At 38.8% G+C, this 16,075-nt stretch overlaps 1 protein-coding gene across 4 annotated transcripts in view; it reads right to left on the bottom strand.

Moving 5' to 3' along the window:
- Positions 1-15,509, bottom strand: part of HYCC1 (hyccin PI4KA lipid kinase complex subunit 1) — a 75,334-nt gene extending 59,825 nt beyond the window's left edge. Inside the window, exon 1 of one of the 4 annotated variants that reach the window (XM_001916123.6) lies at positions 15,154-15,509. The gene's annotated coding sequence lies outside the window, so the exon portion shown is untranslated. Of the gene's footprint in view, positions 1-14,224; positions 15,064-15,153 lie in introns of those variants that run through there. The other 3 variants (XM_005609256.4, XM_023639357.2, XM_070264699.1) reach the window with 3 other exon arrangements.
- Positions 15,510-16,075: the final 566 nt, after the last annotated feature.

A 16,075-nucleotide genomic window follows, 5' to 3' on the forward strand; every position in this document is an offset into this window, starting at 1 on the left:
TTTAATTAAGTGTACATTATAGCAAAATCCAAAGTAACAGTGACTTAAACAAGATAAAGTTTATTTCCTTCCCACTAAAAATGAATGGAAGAAGTTAGGAGTCCAGGGCTGGTATGGTGGCAGCTGTCTGTTTTGCTCCACTATCCCAGCAAAATGGTTTCCATCCTTAAGCTACTTCACATTTCAAGATGGCTACTGTAGCCATCCTGCCCACATTCCAGGAAAGAGGATAAGGAGGAAAAAGAATGCCCTCCTCCTTCTTTTTAAAGAGACTTCCTTCTCTAAGCCCCTTATAAACTTACATATTTATCTCATTGGCCAAATTTAGTATTAATGGCCACACAGCATTATGGGAGGCTAAGCAAAATCACCTTGAGCAGGGTGACACATAGTCAACTAAAAATTTGGCTTCTATTCCTAAAAAGTGAAAAACAAATATTTGTGAACAACCAGCAGTCTGTGCTACAAGTGCATTTTGTTATCTGATAGAGTTTAGTTTATGTTGCTATTATAAATGAACTCATCTCTTTCGTTTTATACTTTATATTTTATTCTATGTAATTATAATTGCTTATTTTAGGTATTTAGGAAGGCCATTGTTTTCCTATGTAGCCTGTTTATTTTATTTCTAACAATCTTACTGAATTATTTATTCAGAGTTTTTAATAATTCTTCAGTCTGTTATCTTGAATTTTCTAGACAATCATATTAATCATAAATAACTGTTCCATCTGACAGTTAAACTTTTTATTCCACCTCAATGTTAATCTCCAATTTAATCTTACCTATAAGAATTTTGCCATTCAGTTAGCATTCCATACTTTGCATTTCAAACATTTTAAACTTACAGATCTTAAAGTTTGCTGCTATGGATATGATAATAAAGAGAAGTTGGCACAGCTGCTAAGATGAGAAAAGTTTCATATAATGTTATTTTATGAAAAGATTCCTGAATTTATAATAGATAAATAAATAATCCAATTAGAAAAAAATATTAACCTAAATAGCTAATAAAACTATCTGCTTGTTTAGTTTATAGATAAGGGAGAACTATCAGTACCACAAACAAATAACCTGTGCCAATTCATCCTCACTCCTCACACACTCACAAAGAGGCACAGACATTTTAATCATGCTGCAAACCTATACAAAGCACGTTCCTGTGACAGCTTGGTATCACACACTTAATCTTAAAAGGTAAAGCTGAATGGAAATTAAATGAAGATCATATACTTGAGTCTAAAAAATGAACTGGATAAACAAAAATGAGGGACACACGATTACATACAGAAAAAATAATTTAGGTGCTTAAGGAAACAGTAAGGATTTTCAAACGTAACACAACCCCCCAAAATGTTAATGCCTTATTGGGCTCTATTAATAGGAAATATTTAGGACAAGGAAGTTGAATGAGTGACACCTGCAATAGAACACGATATTCTAAGGATATTGAAGAACAGCACAGGGAAAAGCTAGAACAGCAGCTCGCATCAGAGTTCTGTTTCCATCAATTCTTCCAATGTGACCAGGCAAATATGGAAACTAAGGCTCAGAAAGTTTAAGTGACTTGACTGTTAAGGGACATTGAAGTGTAAAAAATAATAGCTGTTCTACCTACTACACATAATAGTTAGTAGGAGGAAGTAAAATATGTTAAACCACTGTAAATTGTAGAATGATAAGTGAACGTAAGTTACCATTACTAGTATTGGTTTGGGAAAATGCCGTTCAACAAATGATCTATATTTGAGGATAGATTTTATTATTTGTTATTTGTTAGCTACAAACTTATCAGGATATGACAAAGTAATCTAAATTAAGACTGTAAAAAAAAAACCCTCAAGTTCTTACCATACACACAATTTGACCTGCTTAAGAAATTTTTCATAACCAGATTTCTCAAAGCTTCTGTAGTTGTGTTTGTGACTATTTCTTTAATGAATTTGTCATCAGGAACTTGATCAGGAGCACAGCTCCTATTTCTAGAACATATTTCCAAGACTGGCTGTATGACAGTTGATACCAAGGCTAAAAAAGTCAAATTTAATAAGCAAGTTTCAATGACATACATTTAATGAAACCAACTCTTTACAGTCATTTACCTCACTTAATTTGCTACGTAAAAAAAGAAGGAAAAAAATATATTCTTTGAAATCTCTATTAAGTCCACAATTTCAAATTTCAGAGTTAGAGGAAAAGAACTTTGGAGATCTAGCCCACTCACCTCACACTAGGAAATCAAGACGCATACAGAGGTTAAGTACAAGACCACTCTCCTAGTCAGTTACAGAACTACTACCAGAATACCAACTCCTGGCTCCTTCCAACTACACCTCATATGATCATTGTAGAATACAAACAATCAGGGAAAATAAGATCACTGTACACTGGATCTTCCTTAATGAGGGATCCCTCACTTCTGATAAGAGTCTGACTTTTAAATTCCAGCTATGTCCCGGTCCTTTGGTTCCGTGGGGAGGAGACTCTTTGGTCTCGTCGTCATTTCAGGTCAAAATTTCTTCTTCTGCACATGCTCTGGCTATGTGACTGCAAATTTTCTGAAAGGCAATTTTTAATCACTCTGCTGATAAGAGATGCAGCCAGTTGAACTGGTCCTCCAGGGCCCATGGTTACAAAAGGACTTCTCAGAGCCTTTAATATGCTAAATCTATGTTATGAATTTCCAAGAAAGGTATTTAGAATGAAATATTTTCCCACATATATTTGACTATGGCATCCCTTACTGTCCAGACACAACTGGCATCATTGGGAATACAGTCTGGAAAACACTTAGTGTGAGTCAAATGTGTCATACATAGCAATGATAGATGTTCATGGATAATATTGTGATAATGACTAACATTCCTCAAGCACTTATGTGTCTGGCACTATGCTAAGTGCTTTATGGGAATTTTCATTTAATCCTCACACCTTTCCTAACTAGCAAATTAATATAATCTCCATTTCACAAAAAAAGGAAGCTGAAGCTTAAAGAAATAACTTGTCCAAGTTCACACATAGTAAATGGTTGACCTAGGGTTAGAACCCAAGCAGCCCAGCTCCAGAGTCCCCATTCTCCATCACTATTCATGCTATCAACAATCCCTCCCCTCCAGCACACAACAGTTCAAAGTTTATGATACCCTGTCTCATGAATAATTGACTCTTTATTCTTTTCTTCTCCTAATATTTTCATTCTAAATTGAAAACTAAAATATTTTCATTCCAAAATAAATTGGTAGGGGAAAATAAATCACCTGGGTGATTCTGTTTGGCAGCCAAGTTGAGAACTACAGGGTCGTAGAAAGAACATGGGAGGTACTGGAGTGAAAGTCTTCGGTTAGACCTAGCTCTGCCACTTGTTAGCATGTGACTCAGGAAATTCCTGGTTTCAGTATTTTTCTCAACAACTGGAATGAAGGAAAAGAAGGATGAAAAGAAATGGTACTCACCACAGTGACTACAGACTGCTAACAAGGGTGCTCCAGAGCACATGGATGTGACTGAAGTTTAAATACCAAAATTAGATTAAAATTCTTACTTGCCCGTAAGCTAGAGCTTTTTGTTGCCTGTTTTGTTTAGATTTATGGCAAACACAATTTTTTTTTTTTAACTCTGAGACGGAGAACTTTATTCAGTTTGCTTGTTAATTTAGTTTACCCTATTCTCAGAACTCTGGTAAACTACTTCCAAATGATGAAGGAGGAAGTGTTCCACTTTTGTATATGTTCAAAATTTTCTCTTTTAGCAAAGTTATCTCAAAACACTGTAAAAGAGTTGACTAGGATCCGGCCTCATGGCATAGTGGTTAAGTTCACATGTTTAACTTCAGCGGCCCGGGGTTCACGGGCCTGGATCACAGGTGCAGACCTACACACCACTCATCAAGCCATGCTGTGGCAGCAACCCACATACAAAATAGAGGAAGACTGCCACAGATGTTAGCACAGTGACAATCTTCCTCAAGCAAAAGGAGAAAGATTGGCAACAGATGTTTGCTCAGGACCAATCTTCCTCACCAAAAAAAGAGTTGACTAAAGACAGCACTATTTGATAAATGACCCAAATTAAAAAATGACAAGAAGAAATAAGGTAACAATTGCAAATATATTTAGCTTATGGCCAAAGCATGTAAAGAAAAAAATGTTGAAAATGGCAGTGGCAACTCAGTATGACTGGTTGATATCTGAGGGTATGGCAACTATCAAAGCAATAGGCATGAGCCAAAAGAACATTATACTGCCCCTGTTTTTTATAACACAGGCAAAGTAATGTAGCTAAGATTTTCTACAAGCAATTAGTTTAAATTAACATCATATTAAAAAGTATTTTATTCAATTTTCCTCTTCCATTTTCTACTTTGAAAAAGTAACCAGGTCTATTGGCAGAGGCTCTTGAACCCTTAGGAATACAAATACCCTATAAACACTTTCTCCTTGCCAAACCAAACAAATTCAATTGATCTAAATAGCTGGCAGTCTGCTTGCCACTGACTGTACTGTTGGGGAGGTGGAAGGAGGAGAATAGTTATTACTTTCTCCATTAAGCCATCCCAATTTCTCTCTCCCATGTCTTGCCGGGGGAAAATATAAAAAGTTTTAAGGTTTGGCATTGAGCTGGGCACATTGTTCCCTGGGGATAGACAGGTTAAGGTATATGGGATTTTGCCACATCCAAGCATACAAGCCATCTGTATTAGTTTGCTAGGGTTGCCATAACAAAGTACCACAGGCTAGGTGGTCGAAACAACAGAAACTTATTTTTTCACAGTTGTAGAGGCTAGGAGTTCAAGACCAAGGTATCATCAGCAGGGTTGGTTCCTGCTGAGAGCCGTAAGGAAAGGATCTGTTCCAGGCCTTTCTCTTTGGCTTGTAGCCATCTTCTCCCTGTGTCTTCACATCGTCTTCTGTCTATACAAGTCATGTCCAAATTTCCTCTACTTATAAGGACATCAGTCATACTGGGTTAGGGCCCACCCTAATTACCTCATTTTAACTTAATTACCTCTGTCAAGACCCTGTCTCCAAATATGGTTACATTCTGAAGTACTGGAGATTAGGACTTCAACATATCAATTGAGGGGAGGCGGGGGACACCATTCAGCATACTGACACCATCAAAGCTGCAATAAACTAGGATCCCAGCAATTAATCTGATTCTCTTTTCTTGTACTAGAGGTGCTTAAGTATCATCCATTTATTCGTAAACTATTAAATGTCTATGTCCTAGATGCTCGGTTTACAAAAATAAACATGACAGTCCCTGACTTGAGAGATTAAGAGTCCATTAGGTGGGACAGGTAAACCTAAAACAGCAGAATTAAGTGTCCTTTAATCCCTTTTGAAACAAATCAAGGCAAATCAGGGTATATGCAAATAAAGTAAAATGATAAAAACAAATGCTATGAGGAAAAAGAGGGAATGTAAAAGAAAGCCCAATGTAAATATTATCTTGCAATCATTTTGCTATCATTCACCCCTCCATCCTCTCTCTTTCCCCAAAAATAATAGCATACAGAAATACACTTTCCAAAGCACAGCTCTACTTTAATTCCTTTAAAGCCTTTTGCATTCTAAGTGGCAGTTTTCCCTGCTCTAATGTTGCCAACAAAGGAAGAGAGAAATGTTAAGAGAACTAAATTCCAATTGACTTGCGGGTTGGGGTGATGTCTTAGGGTGAGTCACTGCCCTTTTGTAAATTGGAATGAGCCTCTCAACCATTAACGAAGTCTGCCAATAGAGGCTCAGATGTTCAATTAGAAAATGGTTAGGGCAGAGGGAGGGTGCAATGAGAAAATGCAAGTAAACACAGTTAATGGTGGTAATATGTACTAATAGAGCCATAATAATAAAAGTAACGGATCTTCACTGCACTACAAAACTTTTTTTGATTCTTCTCAATCAGAAACTCAGTAGATCTTATTAATATAGCTGTTTTTCTCGTTTTAAAAAATTATAGTAACCAAAGCAGAAATAAATAGTTTAGTATGATCATGTTGATTTATATTAACTGAGGTAACAGTCAATTTGTTTTAGCAGAGGCTGAATTATAAAATTATTTTTAAAATAAAGTTTTCAATAATATTGTCTTATACTAGTATAACAAAATGTAACTTAGACATTGCTTTACAGCTGAATTTGAAACCAAAATTAGTACAGCAAAAATTTCTATCTTAGTTCCTCCCAAAGCACTTGAAAGTCTTGTAAGAATGTTTAATCCCTAAAGCAGTTCAAGTATTTCTTTTTCAATTATGCATTGTTTCTGAAGAAAGTGTTTATAACAAAATTAAACATCTGTTTGAACTCTTTCATCAATAACCAATTCCTGATTGAGGGCATTCAAATTCAATAAATAACATTATATTATAATAAACTTTGGAGCTGTATAATCTGGTGACATGAAAAGTATCTGCCCTGATTACCATCTGTTATCAGCTTAATGTGATTTCTATGAAGAGGCTGTCCTTTCTGAGATGCTACCTAAAATTGTGTAATATATTTTAAGTTCTCATAGTGAAAAGAACGAGTTTTACTATTTTCTTGGCCTTCGCCTTTCTTGACTTGTCCTTCCTTTCCCCTCAACCTATCATTATCATGGATAAAAAGAATGTTTTATCTCCAAATAAAAGTAATTGTTAAAAATTAAATATTATAGAAGAGGAGCTTATTAAAAGGAATCCTTTCATAAAACATTTTAAGTAGAGAATATAGTTAACACAAATTACAGCAAGGATAACTGAAATTTGTCTTGCACACCTTTCTATGAAGAGAGGGATTATGATTATATTCTTCCTTTTATAACCCCCCCCCCCAGTGTCTTAACACAGCTCAATAAATAGAAGTCACAAGGCATAATAAAAAGAGTCCAAAACACTCATGTCCACTTTTCAGCAAGTTACTTAAACTTTCTAAGTCTCAGTTTCCTCAACTGTGAAAAGTAGGTGATAACATCTACATTACAGGAATGTTTTAGGAATTAAAAATAACAAAAATAAAGCACTGGCACACCGTAGATGCTCAATAATGATAGCTCTAATTATCACTAACAAAATATTTATCAACTGGACAACTGAGAACGCATGTCAGGATCTTACAGTTCCTGAAAGAGGGGATGGGGGTGGGGTGGGAGAGAGACTTCAACAGATTCCGAGGCCCTCCAGTTACTCCCCTCCTTACTTATTCTTCACTGATTAACTTTCTGATTTAGTAGCCTAATCTACTGCCACTGCCTCAAATTATTTGACCTTTGATTTATTCCTTAACCCCTTTACAGTAGTACGTATTTGGTTCTCATCATATACTCTCCATGACCTTATAAATGACAAATCTATTAGTTCTTTCTCAATACTCATTCTTTCTCTTTAACCTTACCACAAGCATCTTATTTTCTGAAACTCTACTAAGAAGACCTCACGACTTTGATATTCTGGTTCTTTCACCTGTATAAACATTCTTGTGATTTTCTGTACTTCTCTAACAGTTTATTTGATTTGCACATTTCTACCTTCCCTACTTAGTTGATGCTTCTCTCCCTTTCCATTTCTAAAATACTTCCACCTTCCTCTCAGTTCCCTTATCAGGATCTGCTTAAAGTTTCATAATTTCCAAAAATAGTCTCTCTCTCTCTCTTCTAAATACTAAAGTGTCCACAGCTTTCGGGGGTATGTTGTCACTCCATCCGCCACGGTAATATCTATGGATTAACAAATCAGCAGGAACCTTGAAATTTGGATCAAAAGGGCATCGACGTGCCTGGTAAGTTTACAGAGGCCAGCCTGGCAACTTTTTATGCCCTCCATGGGCGGAGGTGGGTAGTATAGTATGTGTATGTTGATTAGAACCAATACCCTAACTGAATTAATTAAATGCTAGCTACATATAAAGGGGGGGGAAACCTGAAGAGCTCAAAAAGATAAAAACAGAGTTCATAAATGCTTGCTCAATTTAAGCACTTTTAAGGTTGACATTATTCTCTTAAATTTCCAAGCCTATAAATCATACTATAAAAGTGTAAATGCAAGTCTTCCAATAGCTGAAACCTCAAATAATTTTTATAATACAGTTTAAGAACTCATATACAATGTTTTCATTAAGTCAAATGCAAATAACTGAAGGAATCCTTATACATTTATATGAGAAAGCAACTAATGTTCATCAGCTAATCAAAAGACTCTTTGTCCAAGAAAACACACACCAAACAAATATCACTGAACATTTACCACTAAAAGGCCACCCTGATGCAAGCTTCCACAATGACAAATATTTAAACTAGAATGGAGAAGTACTGTTTCCAAAACTCCTTGATCTTTCATGTGTTACACTTAACATTCTTAACAAGGTACAAACAGGATTCAGGAATGCAAATTGATCTTGAACATCCAAAAAATTAAAATATGAATTATATAAACTGTATTACACAAATCTCATCCCATTCCCATTCTGGGATCTTCTCTCAACCACACTGGGCTGTATTTGTTAAAATAGCATAAGATATGATATCAACACAGAACAATCAGTAAAAATTATGATAGGGTACCAAAAACTGAAACTAATTAGCCAAAGAGGAAAACACTTAATAAGACACTCAAATAAAATGATTAAATTTACTTCTCAGTAATAGAGAATGAGGGAAGAGTCCTGATTAGGAAAAAATTAAGGTACTGATTAAAAAACATGAGTTATGGCTACAGGTAGGAATTGGGTTTAAACTTTCTCTACCTCTAACCACCTGTTGATCTTGAATAAGTATCTTAACCTTTTTGAGTCTCAGTATCTTTATCTGTAGAATAAGGATAATAATAAAGTTGTGCACAGATTAAACAAAATTAATTACGCAGAGTACTTAGGAAGTAGCACATATTAAAATGTCAATAAATTGTATTCAATCCAAAAAGACCTAGACATTTTTACAGCTAAACTATTTCAGACCTTCAAGAAAGAGATTAATTGCCAGAGCACACCAAAAGATGGAAAGCTTCTCTCTCTCTTTTTTTGTTTTTAATTTTACAAAGTTAGCATATTCAGAAACCAAAACCTAAAAAAGGTAATACAAAAGGAACAGTAAAAACCAATCTTACAGAGCAATCAAATCTAGCACTACTTTAAAGAGGTATGCTATTATCAGGTTCCTTGTATTCCAAAGAGATCAATTATTTAGTGAAATCTACTAGGAAATCTTCTAATATAATTCATCAACCAATAGGTAAAAGAAGAAAAACTAGGGGCCGGCTCCGTGGCTGAGTGGTTAAGTTTGCACGCTCCACTGCAGCGGCCCAGGGTTTGGATCCTGGGCGCGGACATGGCACCGCTCGTCAGGCCACGTGGAGGCGGCATCCCACATCCCACAACTGGAAGGACCTGCAATTAAGATATACAACTATGTACGGGGGGTTTGGGGAGATAAAGCAGAAAGAAAAAAGAAGAAAAACTATATGATCATCTTAATGTATATTATGAGGGCATGTGATCAAATTTAATATCTTTTTTCTAATTTTATCTCAATTCCAAAAAAAGGGAACAGAAGACTATTTCCTTAATATGCGAAAAAAATTATCAAAAAGAATACACAACTGTGAAACCCTAAAGGCATTCTCATTCAAATGAGAAATGAGCCAAACATGTTCACTATTCACTACTATAATTTAATATTATTCTAGACATTCTGATCAATGTAATTTAAAAAAAGAAGTAAGGATTAAATATTGGCAGAAGGATAAAATTATCATCATTTACAAATCTACAACTGCCTTATTACAAAATCCAATAAAAATTATTAGAATTAAGGGGCCAGCCCGGTGGCACAGCAGTTAAGTTCACACCTTCCACTTCGGCAGCCTGGGGTTCACTGGTTCAGATCCCAGGTGTGGACCTACACACCGCTTGTCAAGCTATGCTGTGGCAGGCATCCCACATATAGAATAGAGGAAGATGGGCATGGATGTTAGCTCAGGGCCAGTCTTCCTCAGCAATAAGAGGAGAACTGGCGGCAGATGTTAGCTCAGGGCTAACCTTCCTCAAAAAAAAAAAAAAAAAAACTATTAGAATTAAGAGTTTCATAAGATGACCAATGGAAAAGAGTATACACAAATCACCTACTTTTCTATGTTCCATCAGGAAGATGTAATCCTCTTTAAAATACAATGGAAAAAGATTCCATTCACACTAGCAACAACAAGTTTTAAAATACTCAAAATTAATTTTAAAAATAGGCAGAACCACATGAAAAAAACTACAAAACTGCAAAAAGATGACTTGATGAAAATACTGTAGTGATATCACAACTAAAAAATTAATTTAGAAATTCCAGTGGGGTTCTTTTGGGATCTTAATAAACTGAATTAAAAGTAATCTGAAAAAATATATGAGAAATGCTGAAAATGTTTTGGAAAAGATAACAGGAATTCACCCAACCATATAGTAAGATACATTGAATTGTATACAATGAAAGAAATTTTCAGAACTCTAAGAAACAATCAGACAAAAGTTTTCACTCCACCTTTGTTTATGATCAAATACAAAGTCAAATAATATTTATATATTAGCCATTCTGCTTTCAGCCCCCTGCCAAAGGTAAGAATCAAGAGCAAGGAACGCACCCCGGAACTCAGAACCGGTAGGGCTCAGCTTTTACCTATATCCAAATCCTGAGCCAGAAATCTTTTTTAAAAAGTGGATGGGGGAAATATAGGTATTATTTTTCTCAGGATACAAAGTATGGGCCTTCCACAACTTCTAATCACAACTCTTCTTTGTCTCATTTGGGAGACAGAGGACTGATTTTCTCCTCCAATGTATTTAAAAGGCATATATACAAAGGGCAAGCAAGCAGGATTTCTTCTGAGCAAAGATGCTTAAAACAGGAGATTTTCGAATGTTAAATGTTCTCTTTCCTCAGTGCAGATATGCAGCCTAACTCCAAGAGGGTCAAAAAGACTCTGGCAGTACTTGGCTCTGAACAATAAGCAAGAGTCAAACTGTTAATTCCATCTGCTTCCCTCCCAAAAACGACAAAGCATAACATGCTGGTACCAGGGGTCTCAGGCTCCATTTAAGTGATTTTCCTGAGCGGCATCCATTTTTACAATATTAAGATGCTCTCCAATTTTTCTGAGTACTTAAGAGAACTAATTTTGATATTACATGATGACAACTTTTATGCTGATAACAAAGAAATATACTACCTTTAACATCACATTCTTGGTTAGTGATGTTGTTCCAGAATTGTCTTCCTTTCTTATTGGTCAAAGCTCTGAATTCCATTCACTTCTATCTCCCTAGGGACTTAGTTCCAATAAATACTTTATCTTCCCTGAATCTCTTACTTCTCACTTTCCTAATGTATGTAAAGGAACAAACAACATTCCTTCAACCTGTATCCCTCTGCAGTGGTTTTCAACCATGCTTGCACATTGGAATTACCCAGAGAACTTTAAAATACCTATGCAAATTACCCAGGGAACTTTAAAATACCTATGCAACGGCCAGCCCTGGTGCTCTAGTGGTTAAGATTCAGTACAGTCACTGCCATGGCCCAGGTTCAATTCCTAGTCTGGGAACTGCATCGCCTGTATGTTGGTTTTCATACTGTGGTGGCTGTGTGATGCTGAAAGAGATGCCAGTGGTATTTCAAGGGTCACCCATGGTGGACAGGTTTCAGAGGAGCTTCCAGACTAAAACAGACTAGGAAGAAGGATCTGGCCACCCACTTCGGAAAAAACCAATGCAATTAATCTACAGTAACAGAAAATAGATCAGAGGTTTCCCAGGGATGAGAGGAAGAGATTACAAAGGATGAAGATTACGAGGAAACTTTTGGAGGTGATGAATATGTTCAATTATTTTGATCATGGTGATGGTTTTACAAGTGTAAACATATGTCAAACATTAAATTGAATACTTTAAATATGCATAGTTTATTATATGCCAATTATACTTCAATAAAGCTGTTGAAACAAATACTGATGCCTGGGTCACATCCCACCCCTCAAATTGGTATGGAGGTTCCCCCGGAAATGAAGATTCTTAAAAGCTCCCTAGATGACTATAAATGTGCAGCTAAGATTAAGAACCACTGCTCTATAGGTATCATTCTCTCCTTTCTTCACTTCGGTTTTCTTGAAATGCCTCACTCAATCACGTCTACTTTATCATTACCTATTCTTTTTCAATCTTCCAATGACTGGTTTCTGAACCACCACTCAGCTAAAACTGTATTTGTTAAAATCACCTATGGACTCCCGACAAATTCACAGGACCTTGGAGTCCTCTACTTACTTGCCACCTCTTTACAGCATTCAAAATTGTTGACTCATTTCCCTGCCCATTTGAAAATCTCTCCAATCTTAGCATCTCTCCCAATGTTCCTCCTACCTTCCTAACTACTACTCTTCTATCTCCTTCACGTTATTCTTCTACCTATTTCTGCTCCGTTGTCAGCCTGTTCTCTAGCTACTGCTTTTATCATGCTAAAGACTTTCCCTGAGTCATTTCAACACAACCAAATCAACATGGCTTCAATTCAACCCCCAGTATTCCCTCAAATCCTGATTTCTTTCATAAGTTCCACATCCATAGATCCAAACATCTATCTACACCTTCACATGAATGCTCTACAGCTTCCTCAAATTCAGAAATTCCAAAATAGAATTCATCATTTTCCCTCCATTTATGTGTTCCTCATTTCCAATCAATGGAACCAAGTCAAACCCTCAGGGTCCTTATTCCTCCTTCTTTCTTCCCAAAGGTAACAGGACCTATCAGATTCTAACACACTCTGCCAGAGTGAGGGTCTAAAACACAAATCCATTAAATGTCTTCTTATTCATCCCTGTAGGCAAGGGGATACAATGCCCTGGTCTGGCCCTCTACCACCCTCACTATACTCATCTTCCACCATTTCTCTATCTAACTTGTGCATTCAAGTCATGTCAATGACAATCTTACTGACTTTAGACTTATTATTGACAATGATTTCTCTAAACTGCCACAGTTTCTTATGCCTCCTTGCCTTCTCACTTACATTCTCCTCTTGGAAGGTTATTCACTTACCTCCTGCACTTGGCAAAACTATATCATACTTCAAAATTCTACTGTGTGCTCCTGACTCTACCTACATCCACCCTGAGTTAGCCATCTCCTACTCTGCTCCCTTACAACACTAGGCATATCTCTATTCACACTTATTACATAGTATTATAATTGTTACTTTACTCATCTATCTTAAACATTAGACAGTAAATTCCTTGATGACAAGAGCTATGACATTCATTTCTGTACCCCTAATACCTATTCAGCCTGGGTCAGTGCAAAATAAATTTTTGTTTGGCATAATTTCAGTTATTTACAAAATGTAAACTTAATACCCCAAAAATGGTCTTGATGCTAACATTTTTTAAATTTCTTAATATTCATTATAAAATAAATACCAGGCAACAGGGTCCTGAATAAAACAGGTGACTATAAGATATATCTAAACTCTGACTATCAAAATGACACCACTCTAAAAAATGCAAGCAAGAGCAGATTTCATAAAATAGAAACATAACAAAGAAAGCATAGCAGGGATAACATACTGACCTAGCTAATGCTACATCTGGGTAGTCAGATCCAGGTACCTATTGTTAATGTTGATAACTAAGAGGGTTTATAATACCCCTATGGTAAGAACTGTAGTAAATCGAAAAAGGATAAAACAAGCCAAATTCAGAATTTGTTTTCTGAATAGGTGATGATTTTCTGCCTTGCCACTTTGTTTAAAGGAACTAATAAACTATTTGAAAAACTGACTTTGAAGCTACTTATTTATTGGCCAAGCAGATCCTAAAGATTTCTTTTCTCTCTTGCCTTTCACTGCACTTCACAAATACGGTGCTTTGTACTAATATTCATCTTGTAAACCTTAAAATGTCCTTAAAAAAAATCCTTAGAAATTGAGGGGAGGGGGAGTCTGTGGATTTAGGAGAATGTGGAAAACAAGGCCCCCAGGACTATTACATTGATGGCCTCAAGGTTACCGAGATCCTTCCGACTTTGAGCAGATAAGATTTTAAAAGCTGACAATTTCAAACTGTAAAGTGTTACATGAACCAAAGAAGTGGTATACCTGTTCCAAAAACTACTGTGTGACCCAAAGGACAAATAATTTGCAAAAGGACAACCTGGCCCTACAGCCTACAGAACGGGCTCTGAGACAAGTAGCAGCCGCCCGTGGAACAAACTCCCCCTACCTGAAGAGCGCAGCGGCTGCCCGGCGTGTGACAGTGTATCAGAGGACCGATTCTGTGCAGTACGAAACCGCCAGGGCAAAATGAAATCCTTCAGGAATGTCTGAACTCCAAGGGTACAAAGCCCACGTGTGCACGCTGAAGGGCGGATACCCAGTTTTGCCAAAGCGTGCAAACTTGAGGTGTTTTAGTGCAACAATTCTTAGACAAAACCCCGAAGATTCTCGAGTATTTTAAAATCAGCCTCGGGAGAAGAATAACTCATAGAAAGAAGGGGCAAGGGCTGAAGAGATCTCCAGTGTAATGAGCAGGGAAGGAATCCTGGTTGCTTTCTGAATCTCTTCGCCCTGCAGGGGACCAAAGACCGAGGAGGACGTTGCTTTCAGAGACGAGGGGGTCGACGGTGACCATTTTGGCCGCTAGACTGGACGGCGAGCGGTGGCCTCGCTGGAGTGGGAGGGAGGGGCTGGAAGGGGTGGAAGAGGCCAGGCCGGAGCATCCGCCGCGGCGGGGTGGGGTTGGGGGCTCCCACCCCAGGCCGACCCCGCACAGGGGCCGCCGGTCGGGCCGAGGCGGCTGCACCCGGGTCACGCCGGAGTCTGCACCGCTCCTCGCCGGGAAGGAGAAAGCGCCGAGTCCGCGCGCACAAAGCCGCCGCCGCCCAGGCACAGGCGGGCTGCGCCCAACTTCGGGGCCACCAGCCGCCGGCCTCAGCCCTCTCACCCGGCCGGCCGCTCGCGCCCCCCGGACGGCCCCCGAGCCCACCCGCGACGCCTCGCGCGGGAGCCGTTACCCCAACGAAGCCGCCGCCCCGGGGACAAAGTCCCGGTCCCCTCCCCGCCAACGCCTCGCCCCGGCTCCTCCCTGACAAAAAAAGTTATCGGTCACGGGCAGCCCTGGGGGCCCGGCGTGGGTTGCTCGGCAGGACTCACCAGAGTGACTCCTCGAGCTCCACCTCCAGAACCTCGACTTGTCTGGCTCGCAGCGACAGCGACGGCCGCTGCTCTGCCTTCCCCCGAGTGGCAGCACCAACTGCCCCCCTTCTTCCTAGCAGAACGGGTCCGGGCGAGCCATCTTCCCCCTCCGTTCACTGACTGACAAGCCAGCCCCGAGAGCCGCCACTGCCGCCAACCACTCTGACAGGCACGACCGGGGACCGGTCGCCAGGCAGCCAACCGCCACCGCCCCACGCCAGTTCGGCCTATCGCCGTGCCCCAGGGCGGGACCAGAACAACTTCTCCACCAATGAGAATCTTCCTCTGCTAGGCCTGAGGCAGAGCCGTGCGGTGGGAGGGAGTGCGCCCTCGGTGGGCGTGGTCTGAGCAATGGGCGTGGTCGGGGCGCCCAAGGGGAGAAGATTGACCGTAAGATTTTCGGCAGTGGCTAGGCGACAGTTATCAGTGAAGGTAGCTTAGACTCTAAGCCAGTGGAATTTATGGCCCTCTCAGAAGAAAGTAAGCCTTTCGGAGAGATGTTAACTATCATCACAGAGGGGAAACATTGATATTTTAATTTCTTGGTCAGGAGGATTTACTTCCCAGTATTTCAAGTCACAAGAATTTATCAAAATCTTGTCAAATCCCAGGAGGAAAAATGTACGTTTTTGCAAAATGGCGATAAAAACTCTTCCCATCTTATTGTATCATTGCTTTTGGCCTTAGCCTGGAAAAAGTCAAACACAATTCTTCAATTTTCTTTCCATGGGCTCTCTTTATTTTCTCCATGTTCCCTCCCTACTCTTCTCTCAAACTCACGCTGAATATTTGGTGTAACGACTGGAACCTGAGAACAGCTGAACCAGCTCCTACGTATAGTCCCTCTGTTCTTTACTTTGCCAACTCTTCCTACCACATC

The sequence above is a fragment of the Equus caballus genome, chromosome 4 (genome assembly GCF_041296265.1).
Source record: "Equus caballus isolate H_3958 breed thoroughbred chromosome 4, TB-T2T, whole genome shotgun sequence".
In the NCBI taxonomy this organism is placed as follows: domain Eukaryota; kingdom Metazoa; phylum Chordata; class Mammalia; order Perissodactyla; family Equidae; genus Equus; species Equus caballus.